The sequence below is a fragment of the Anthonomus grandis genome, unplaced genomic scaffold (genome assembly GCF_022605725.1).
Source record: "Anthonomus grandis grandis unplaced genomic scaffold, icAntGran1.3 ctg00000300.1, whole genome shotgun sequence".
Classification (NCBI taxonomy): domain Eukaryota; kingdom Metazoa; phylum Arthropoda; class Insecta; order Coleoptera; family Curculionidae; genus Anthonomus; species Anthonomus grandis.
In genome coordinates, this window is record NW_026088452.1 from 1 (window position 1) to 11739 (window position 11739).

At 31.2% G+C, this 11739-nt stretch overlaps 1 long non-coding RNA gene across 1 annotated transcript; it reads left to right on the top strand.

Annotated features, from left to right (window-relative positions):
- Positions 1–11343, top strand: LOC126749550 (uncharacterized). The gene is made up of 2 exons (XR_007665134.1): positions 1–81; positions 3694–11343. It is a non-coding gene; the product is annotated as an uncharacterized LOC126749550 (long non-coding RNA).
- The last annotated feature ends 396 nt before the right edge of the window (positions 11344–11739 follow it).

Genomic DNA, 11739 nt, shown 5'->3' on the forward strand with positions numbered 1-11739 from the left:
AATGGCGAAGGGGATCCATGCAAGGAGGACCCATGTATTTATATTGGACTACTACTATTTTACACCGCAATTTAAAATAACGTAAGTTAAAATATTTCTGATTTAATGTTTGACACTTGCTGAATAAATCGGGTAAGGGAGCAGTCACTTACCTGTCTAAGAAATGTATATCCCTGTTTCTCTTAGGTAATTAGAAATTTAATTATATAGTTTATAACATTTTTGAGAGTATAGGTATTTGCTTTTTGTTGCCCTATTCTAAGTCATATTATTTATTATATCAAATAAACAACTTCTACCATTTATTACTTCTATCATTATAAAACTTATGGAACAATATAATAATGAAATTAGTAAAAGGTCTGGAATAGTATTAACAAACAGATACCAAGTATTAACCCTATGACAAAAACTAATTTTTAATTCACTAAAAGATACTGTATATCTGTCTTTGCCAACTCATTTAGTTAAGAGCTTCGCAATTTTAATAATTACCAAAAAGCTAGCACATAAAAGATCAAAGGAAGCAGCAATCAGATGGACTGTATCCTTTAATTTTTTAATATTCTTATATTCTTAAAATGGTGAGATTGCTGTGGTAAGATTACTTAAGACTTGTTTTGTAAACAAAGCACTTGCTTACAGTGTCACAGATTTACAGAATACTGTTCTACTATTCTGTAAATCTGTGACAGTGTATGGAAAAGAGCATTTCTTTGACCAGGTCAATCATGTGATACTTATTGTAAACTTGATGCTTTCTTTATCATCCATTATTGGGAGATCACAAGTAAAGATTGGGGGCTCTCTCTGTGGCTTTTGATATTTTGTTCGGTTTGGTCGATATTTGCAGTTAATGTGACATTTTTTTATAGAGATAGGACAAGTGGTATCCAAGACTACCACTTGTCTTGAGAGAGATTTATATTCTTTTTTTTTGCGGGGTGCATGGAGAATGTATTTACTTTGAATAACCAAGAGTTATCAAATTATACAATTAAAATGCAAAAAGACCATATTAAATCTGAGATTTCTTATCTTAGGATTGTGGATTTTAAAATCACACTTTTCAGTCCAGTCATAATAATCAGATTATATCAGTCACATATAGGGCTGTGTTCAATATCTACTTGTAAGATGTCTAATATTTATCTCTGGTTTGATATATTCTGGAATACTGGTCCCTTGTTTTGTCTCCTTCATTTCTGTTTCATTTCTTTTTGAAAATCATTTATTTAAACAAACTTAGATTATGTTTATAATCTAATAATTAATTTCATAGATTATGTTTAATGAGCTTTGGATAAAAAACAAGTGGTTGTGGCAGTGTCCATTGATCTGAAGAAGGCTTTTGATGTAGCATCAATATTTTGTTGCAAAAGTTGCTTGAGGGATTTGGGGGTGTTTAATAGTCTTCGTATGAGCGTCTTTGAAAGAGTATTTCCTATAATAACTTTAGGATTTTCTTTTTAGGAAAAAAAATTTCATTAGCTTTTTCTCACAAGATTTATGTTCAGTTTTCCAACAAGTTTTAAGTAACCATTTTAATAAATTGACATTAATTTAATTTTACTGAGTAATAAATAATGTTAAACCTGAAGAAAGAAATCAAATAATTTAATTTTCTCATAAAGGAAAAACTATTCATTGCAGAATTTAAAAAAATTTTACTCTAATAAAATTAAGCTATTATTGGAAATCAATGAGAAATGTTATTATAAAATATATTGATGATTGTAAAATCTGTCGAAAATCTAAATATAATAGCAAACATTTGAAACCATTGGAAGTTATTTATATAGATACACTTATATTAGGAAATAATAATAATATATTTCTTTATTTAGTACTATCAAGTAACATTATATATGAAAACTGATATAAAATAAAATGATATCACTAAAAAAGGCCTATTTAGTAAAAAAAAAACATCTCCCTGACATTACTACATATAAGTTTACATGCTTAGGTAATCCCCTTTCAGTTTCACCTTCTGTTTAAACCTGTTTCATTTGATTTCCTATAGTTTATATTTTATGTGGAAGTTTATTAAATAACTTTATGCACATATAGTAGGGACTCTGTTTAAAGAGTGAAAGGCTCTATATAGGGTAGTTAATATTACATATGCGAGTATTAAACCCATGATCAACAGAAGTAGGAAACTTATCTCTATCCTTAAATAAAAACATCACTGCTTCACATATAAACAAGTTACACAGTTGAAATTCCCTTAGATCTAAAAATAGCTTTACAAGATTATAACTACTGCATCTTAAATATTATTCTAATTACCTTTTTTTTAATGACAAATATATTTCTTATCTTAGAGTTGGCTGCCCAGAAAATAATGCCATGTCTAGCTGCGGACTCAAAGTTTTCAAAATACTAATCCATTCATTTAGGTATTTTACCACTGTACAGAAACAAAAATAAGCTTTATTTAATTTAACTTGTAAATGTTCAATGTGTTCTGAAAAGTCTAAAAATTCATCTATATGTACACACACTTTAACCTCGTAATTGTTGAGGTTTACTTCTTTTGGGGTCACTTCCTGGTTTTGTTTTGCTTTAAAAATGAAAACGGTCGTTTTTTGTTCATTCAGTATAAACTAACTATAATTCTTCTTTTTACTAAACCAATCTTTGCTTTTTTGAAACAGTAGATCTTCATTCTAGCATAGCTTAGTATGTCTGGAAACGCCACTAATAAATTTGTCATCATCTGAAAATATTCTTAGGGTATTACATACTGTTTGAATATTGTCAATAATTTCAAAAGGCAAGTCATTTATGAACACCATTAAGTAAATAATCTAAATTTGTGATCTTTTGCTTGTTAACATTACTTGTTGGACTCTATTGTTGAGATAAGAAGTGAACCATTTTAAGGAATTATTTCAAACCCCATATTACTGTAATTTCTTTATTAAGAAATTTCTATCTAATCAATCATATGCCTTAGAAAGATCTAAAAATATTCCCAATGAAAGCTTTCCCCTCTCCAAATTCCTCAAGACTACACAAGTGAAACTGAAATATGGTAGTTTGTGTAGATTTACTCTCAAGATATCTATGTTGAGACAAAATATTGCACTCTTTTAAAAAGCTGAGAAGCTGATTGCAAACAATTAACTTAAACAGCTTTGAAAAACTTAGAAGTAGGCTGATCAGTCTACAGTGCGTTTACAGGATAAGCGAATTTATACATAAAAATGACAAAAAATTTAGGGTTGAAATTTGACTGTTTGGCATCCAGCCCTGCTTAATTCAAAAATAAAATTTTGCATATTTTATTTTTTTTTAAATCAAGCATGGTAAAGTAGTATATCTAGACAAGATATAAAAAAAGTTTGTAAGAAAAAGCCGTTTAGAATGCAAAATTAAGCCTGAATACCGAATTTCTTAATCATGTTTACATTTTAAAAAGTTCGACAAAAACTCATAAATGCAGCAAAAAAGAACTCAATATCTCTCTTCCTGAATAAGGAGGCAGCAATGGCGAAGGGGATCCATGCAAGGAGGACCCATGTATTTATATTGGACTACTAGACTACTACTATTTTACACCGCAATTTAAAATAACATAGACTTGCAATTCACTACAGAATACAAGTTATCACATATTCGAAATTTTAAACATGTGCGTGAAATAATAGAAGAGCGCATATTGATTGTGAAATATTTATACAGGTACTTTACGTGAAAATCGAGTAGAAAATAGCCCACTAAGGTCAAAGCAAGAATGGAAAACTGAAAAAAAGGCTTCTGTCATAAGTCTGCATGTCAAGATGTTGTAGTTGTTCAATGGAAGGAACAAAGTTTTAGCAGCTGCTTCAAATTTTGGCGTATCTGCAAACACAACAGCTCCACGTTACTGCAGAGAAACTAAATCTAAGGTAAATGTTCCACAGCCAGGCATAATATATAATTATAATAGAGGGATGGGTCGGGTAGATAAATTAGACAACATGGATGCCAACTATAGGGCCCGAATAAGACAAAGAAAATGGTGGTGGCCAATTTTATTTTTCGAAGAAACATAGCCATAGCTTTGCGGCATTCATATGGCGTAAAGTCTGTAAAAGGGAAACTAAGACCAACCTTACCGCTGGATGTTAGGCTTGATAATATCAATCATTTGGTGGAATATTCTGAGACTGATAGAAAATGTGCATTTTGCAAAAAAAGGCAAATTTGGTTTGCATAAAATGTAATGACTGTAATGGCTTATCACACTAAATAGGCATATCAAAGAATGCATTTTTTGTTGATTATCAGAATTTTTATTTTGTTATTTTTAGCACAATGTCCCTCATAAGGGACTGTTATTTTTTTCAAATGAATACATTTCTTGTTTTTTTTCCACATTTGCCTGCTTATTTCAAGTACACTAAACAAATGTTTAATAAAAAACGTATGTGTTTCTTATTCCATGCTACTTCATGCACTAATGGGTTAAATAAGTTTTGGTTGAAAGTCTCTTTACTGCTTTATTTTTATATCAAAAAAATATTACTGTAGCTTTCGCTAAAATCCGATAGGGGCATTGACTTGGGGATTTACGTTATTCAAGTTAACGATATATATTTTTTTATGCTATTAAGAGCAGGGAACAAAGCTAAACAGATTGGTAAAAACCGCATTCAGATATAACTACTCAAACTAAAGTTATTAAAAAAAAATGTAACCATTAAAAAATTAAAATTACAAAAATCGCCGTAAATTCATATTGCATTAGTCGAATTGAGAAAACTTGTGTTTAAATGAATATTCGTTTAAAGAAAGAAACTTAGTGTAAGTAGGTTTTCGAAAATCCATGAGGAGGCGGTCTTTCATATAATACATTTATATTAATAGATTATTTCGTCCTAGATTTTCAAAATGGGCGCCCCTATGTTCACGCGTAGACTTTGTCTAGCTAAGAAAAGGTACAGCACGTGTTGTTCGGCTCGGTTGCGCAGTAAATTTGTTCACGCCGCTGCCAAAGCAACGGTATCGATCGCCCCGATTTGCATATAAACACTGCCGTTGCGTTAATTCTTATATTTGTGTTCTGTGCCTTTTAGTGTTTATGTCTTTTCTTAAAAAAGGCGCGCTACTGTCGCTAATCGCGCGTTATTAGGGGACATAACTTGGCGCAGCTTTGAAACAGATGGTGTACCTTTCCTTAGCTAGACAAACTCTAGCTGCAATTTTTCCCTCCCTCGTAGAGATATTGACACATTCAATTTCCTCTCTAGGCAAACCATGTATCGCATTTTAAATTCTGAGGATCATATTTTCTGAATGTAGGCCTGGTCCGAAAAACGAGGTCTTTCACTCTTCCCTAGAGGTAAAAATCTAAAACGGTCAAGTGGGGTGACCTGGCTGGCCAGAGAAACAGGCTTTCTCTTTCTATACATCGAGTATAGGAAGTATGGTAATGCAGCATTTAACACCTAATTGCAGCAATGGGTATTGTCGCGCCAACGGAAAGCTACCCGCTTTAGGTGGTTACGACGGTTCGATAAAAATAAAACACCCAGTAAAACAGTCACTAAGATGCTTTATTTAAACAAGGGATTATTACAAAAGTTAACTAGCGAAATTTAAAAAAAAAAAAAACCGGAACGAAAAAAGATACATAAAAAGTGTTCTTTAAAATTAATGTGTACTCTTGACCGACTACAAAAATACTAAAAAATCTATTCGATATAAAATCTCAAAGCCTTTCACCGAACAAAACAGTTTTTTTATTTCGTTTCCTTACCGTTAAAACATCAAATAAAATTCTGCTTATGAGGCAGCGGCTTCGATGATATACCCGTGAAATACAGACTAAACAACTTTTTTCCCGGTGCCTTAAATGGATTTATTAAGATCCAGATTTACATCTCCCAATAAAATTGGCAATGTGTTTCTGCGGAACTCTAGATATTACCTCTTAGTGCCTCGTCAAAGACATATGGTCCTATAATTGTGCCACCTATTATACCACACCATACATTTATACTACAGCGTCCTTGATGCTGAAGTTCTTGCTTCCAATGGGGATTTATGAAGACCAATAATGTATATTATGGCGATTTACCCCACCATTGCTATTAAAAGTAGACTCGCCTGTACAAAGAATTCTGTATAGAAATTGAGGGTTTTCGTTAACCATTCCCAGAAGCCAATGGCAATAATCGAGTCGTCTATCGAAATCCGTATCTGTCAAAGCTTAGTGCAGAACGACATGATAGGGATGTAATCTGAAAGTAAACTAAATTTGCATCAATATGAATCCTATTTGATTAACATCTAAGATATTGTATATACAGGGTGATTCAGTTTAAGCGTCATTAATTTTAATACGTGATAGAGAATTTAAAAAGAAATAAATTTTCATTATAAAATTTTTCTCACAAATGTTTAATAACAAAGATACAGGGTGCTAAAGTTAAGAATAATTAATTGTTTATTTATCATAACTTTTAAACTACCTGCTCAATTTTAATTAAATTTGCGCATGCAGGTTATTGTACTGAATTATCAAGTACTGATAAAGGCAATTTCTAATAAAATTGCCAGTGGCGTAACATACGGAGGGACTATGGAGAGATTCTGAATAAAGCAAAAGATATATTTACGGTACTAAAAAAATTAACAAAAAAATTCGATGTAAAAACACAAACTTTTAAATTTAAAGAATCTAGACCCCCCTGTTTCAATGGACTTATTCAAACCATAAATGGCATTTTAAACTTATTTGAAGAAGAAAAAAAACATAACAATACATTTATTTTAACAAACAGACTTAACCAAGATTTTCTAGAAAACTTTTTTTCGGTAGTCAGGGAGCAGGGGGGGTTGGAATTTAAATCCATCTGCTAAATCTTTTAGGCTTTCATTTCGTATTCAAACCATTACCGATTTAATCAAACCGTCAGAGTCTTCAAATTGTGAAGAAGATCTAGACCAACAATTATTACTGTTGTCTTCATCTAATACGCAATGTGAAGATACTAACTTATCAGACTCAAATTTGGACCATTCAAATAGTATTAATACAGATCATAATAATTCTGACATTGCCGAATCCCCATTGCCTTCTTCAAGATCACAGAGCTTATTTAGCGATGAAGTTAATCCAATGGGTTCATTGGAAGAGTGTGCCATTACTTATTATGCCGGGTATCTTGTTAAGAAAGTTGGTGATAAGTTTAATTGTAAAAAGTGCTTGACAGCCTTTCAAAAGTCCACTGAGTTTGTTTTAGAATTGTCGGGTTCCAGACAACTTTTTTTATTGAATAAAAATTTTGGCGGGAAAAATGAAATATCTTTGATAGTGCCCTCTGATAAAATTACTAAATTAGTTCACAGCTCATTTTTAGCGTAACATTTCGAAACTTTTAAGTCCGCAGAATTCGTATGTCAAAAAATTAAAGAGAAACTACAGATTTTAAACAATAACTGGTTGGGCAATAAAGACGATCCATGTTATAAACACAAGGCATTTCTAATTGAACATTTAGTTATCACAAACATTTTTAAATTTTGCAAGTGGTACAAATGTCCAAAAAAACACACACTCAAAAACTTAAAAACTTAGAGAATAAATAAGTATCAATCATGTGACTAAAATCTTAGATGTCAATACAGTTTTCCAAATAGTTTTTGTAATTTTTTTTTGTTGTTTAAAATTAATAACTTTAGGAGAGGTCCCGACGGCGACGTCCAGACACCTTTTGGGCTAGTAATTCGTATTCTCTTAGACTTTCTAGAAATGTCCACCAAGGAATCTAGTTTTGAGTATTTGCATAAAACTATTTAATATCTTTCTAAAAGCATAGAAACATAAAAACTCGTTTTATTAGCATTATTATTAGTTTTTAATTTTATTATTAAGTTAGTCATCTTTTTTTTTTGTACAAATATTTACTTTTTTGTATTAACTTATAACTTGTGTTAACTTGTAACATGTCTATTTTTTATGGTTAAACTAGTGTCCTATAAAAGTGCAGTTAAGTTGTTAAATAATAATTCAAGTAGGTTTTGCACAGGAGTATTCATCATTAAAAGGGTATATATTACATTCGTATCAACAATATTTCTTCCCTGGTGTTTTTATTTTTGGTTTTAATTTTTAACTAAAAAAAAAATTAACTAAAACTATTTTTAATAATTATTTTTTAACCAAAAACTTTATTCTAAATTTCTTTTTTTGGCGATTAATATTAAAATAAACTAATATAATTTAATCAGATAAAATAACTTACCTGCCTATAAATTTAGCCGTTAGTTTTACTTAATAAAAATTATAAAATTCATACCTCCATTAGAAAATAATATATTAAAATTAATTATTTCGTAACTTACCTATTTGTAAGAATTGGCAACGTTGCGCACAGCTAAGTGGCTCGTTTCGCTCTCGCGGCGGATTCTGCGAGGGTTACCGTCTTATTACATTCGCAGTTAAGGGAGCATTGATATCTCCGGACCGATTCACAATGCCTTATTTAAATGAACCATCTTTTCGTAGTAGTATTATCTTTGGTTCTATCTGAATCCGAGAGATTTTTTTTTTATTTTTCAAATTTATTTTTGAAAGCCAATAGTAATAAGATATAAAAAGAATTGACAGGAGGAGAATAAGGAATAAAAGAAACCAAAAACGAAATGAATCGAAACTATAGAAGCCGAGATATAAGTAAAAATGTGGGAAAAACAAAGGAAAACTGTTTTTTTTTCCCACCGTACCATTTTTTTCCCTAAAATGACTATTGGCAAATTTTAAAGTAAGCCCTAAACTAACAATTTCCAGTAAAAAAACTCAACTAAAAAATAATTTTTTTTTGGTCGAAAATCGAAAGGGACCTACGAAAAATTTCAAAAAATTGATTTTTTTTTCTAAATTAACTGTAAGTCTGATAACTTTTTGTTTCAAACAAAAGTTCTCAGAAATATTATGACGTATCCGTATGTCAAAACGAATCCGTTCTGGCTATCATAGAATCGGAGAAAATTGAAAGAAACTATAAAACATAAATATTTAATTATCATGAGCCCTATGGAAAAATTTTAAGTTTTTATTTTTCTATACTGTACTACTTCAGAGCACCTTTAAAAAAGATTATACCGATTTGACTCTAAAACGAACAGAAAACCTATTTCTTTGCATTTTTCGATTTTCGAACAAAATCCGGGTCAAAATGAGCATTTTTTCAAAATATGCTCCGAATTCAAAATTTCTTTTTTTTGCTTAAAGACGACTTAAAAAGTAATAAAAAAGCTTTATGACAAATTTTTCTACGATTCATACGAGTGTCACAATCTAAAGAGAAAGATCAGGTCCCATAAGAAGCAATGTATTAGGATAGGAAAAAGAGGTTTGTTTCTTGTTTTTTTTTTGTATTTTTATTGTAAAAGGCAATTATAATAAAATAAAAAAAAATTTAAGGGAAAAAAAGAATAAAAAAATTGATTAACTTAATAGAAGCTATAAAAGCCGTGATATCAGTAATATAGTAAAAAAATACACTTTTTTCAACATCGCATCCAATATCTTTTTTTCCAAATTGGTAAACTATTAATATAAATTTATTATCAATTTAGCAACCCCCACTAAAAGAACCCTAACTAAAATAAAACTATTATTACTGTTATTTATTTCCAGATATTTATACCTTGTCCTAACCTTTATGCTGCTATTACTATTATTATAAATAATATTTTCCTTATAAATGCCCTAAAACCTTAAAACTCCCCGTATAATTCTATTTTTATAGTATTATTATCCGCATAAATATCCCGTAATATTAATACTCTCTGTATATTTCAAATATATATTTATATTCAATTTATTTATCCTAGTAATTAATCAAAAAACCGTTCAAAATTGTTCCCATAAATAACTTGTGACTTCACGAGACGAACATGACACGTTTATAATTGTTGCCAGACATCTCCCATCCTTCTCTAAAACCGCTTTTACTACTCTAATTTGAAACGCAAATGGGCCCGTAAAAAATGTAAATAAGATGGAGACGTCAGATGCGCGGCGAATTTTCCCGCCGCAGTAAAAACCATTCGATATGCACATATTCGGAAAATTTAAAATTTCCTGATATCGTCACTACCAATTCCTGATCATTTCCACCCATTTTAAGCCGCTAATTTTCGAATTGAAAAAGTCGGATCCGCCCGAACGTAGAATTTGCCGCCATGACACCGAAAACCCCGCGGTTGCGTCATCTGGCCATGTGCGACTCGATAGTGACGTCGTCCGTACTCCGTATGCTTTAACATTGGGTGCTGGACCACTAACTTATATTGTACCATAAGCTGGCTCCCTGTGTCTCCAGGGTATGACTGGTTGATTGGACCGGCTTATTTTTTGGGGTTTTTCTTAAATAACAGCGCGTTGTGGAAAAACGGTAACATTTAAAGAAAAATGGTTTTTAGTGGATTATAGCCAGATAGTGTCCGGTGATTTCAGAAAAGGTGATTTAAAGAGTTATTAAGAAAAGTAGAAAAAAAACGTTCAAAAAAAGGCTCCAAAAGGGGTTTATATCTGTTAACACAGCTCACCCTGTATAATACGTAGTGCCATGAATAATAACTCTATTTAATACTAAAGGATTAAACTTTCAAATAGTGTAAAAAAAAAATTTAGAAGTAAAAAGAAATTTAGAACTAAAAAAAAAATATTTCTCAAAAATTCAAAACTCTCAAAATACAAAAGTTTGAGCTCGTTTATCTCGGAAGAAGTTTCCTTTTTGAAAAAAATAGTTTTAACAAAAAAGAAAGCTACATTTACGTAGAAAAGGGCTGTTTTGTCCGCATTATCGGGAACGTTACCGTTTAGGCCCCACAACCGTTTAAGTCCGCGAGGTACCGCGCAAAAAGTTCAAAATTCATTCACAGAAAAATCCGACTTCTAAAGGGTTTATCTTAAAAAGCGCCCTTTCAGAGCTGCTTTATATAAAGGCCTTTAACGTCAATGAGTTTCAGAAAATTCAGCTCGGTCAGTTTTCCAGAACGGCTTAATCAAAATTTGTTCGTCAAAAAACCGTTTTTTGCTACGCCCACCCCATCGGGGTGGATGTGGCGAAATTTTTTTTTACCATTATATACGCTCATCCTTCGTACATAAAACGGTAAAAAAAAAAAATCGCGATAGAACCAAAGTTATTAGCGTTTATGTGACGCAGGGCCGGAAATCGCTCGATTTGTCACGAGCGCATAATAAGAGTTTCGCTCTTATAATAATTATTCTCCGCAAACGCAAGTATCATTTTCAATCTTGTGAAAGTTCATTCAACATTCTGCCGCTTATTTATTATTAATGGGATAAACTAATAAAAGGTTACTACTGGATTTTGTGTTTTAATTTTTCAACCCTTATAGGTTCAATACTTGGCTACTGGATTGAGGAAATATAAGTGAGGAGATAATCAATAGGGAGGATATACATATAAATGGTATTCACGATAATTTTCTACACCGACACCTAGGAACCAATCGGATAACCAAACAGAAAATCAAATGCTTCGGTTTCAGGATTTTCCCATTTTAATTTTTATTATATTTTAATTTTGTACTTTGTCACTATCTTTGTGACTAATTTATGGATTTTACAAGGTATCTATTCCGAAAGGTTAAAGAATGATAAATATATTGTAAACCAACTTGAAATCGTGAGCCTGATTTCATCAATAAGGTCATCACTGCTGTATTATGTTTATTAGTTTATACAATGCCAAAACACCAGCT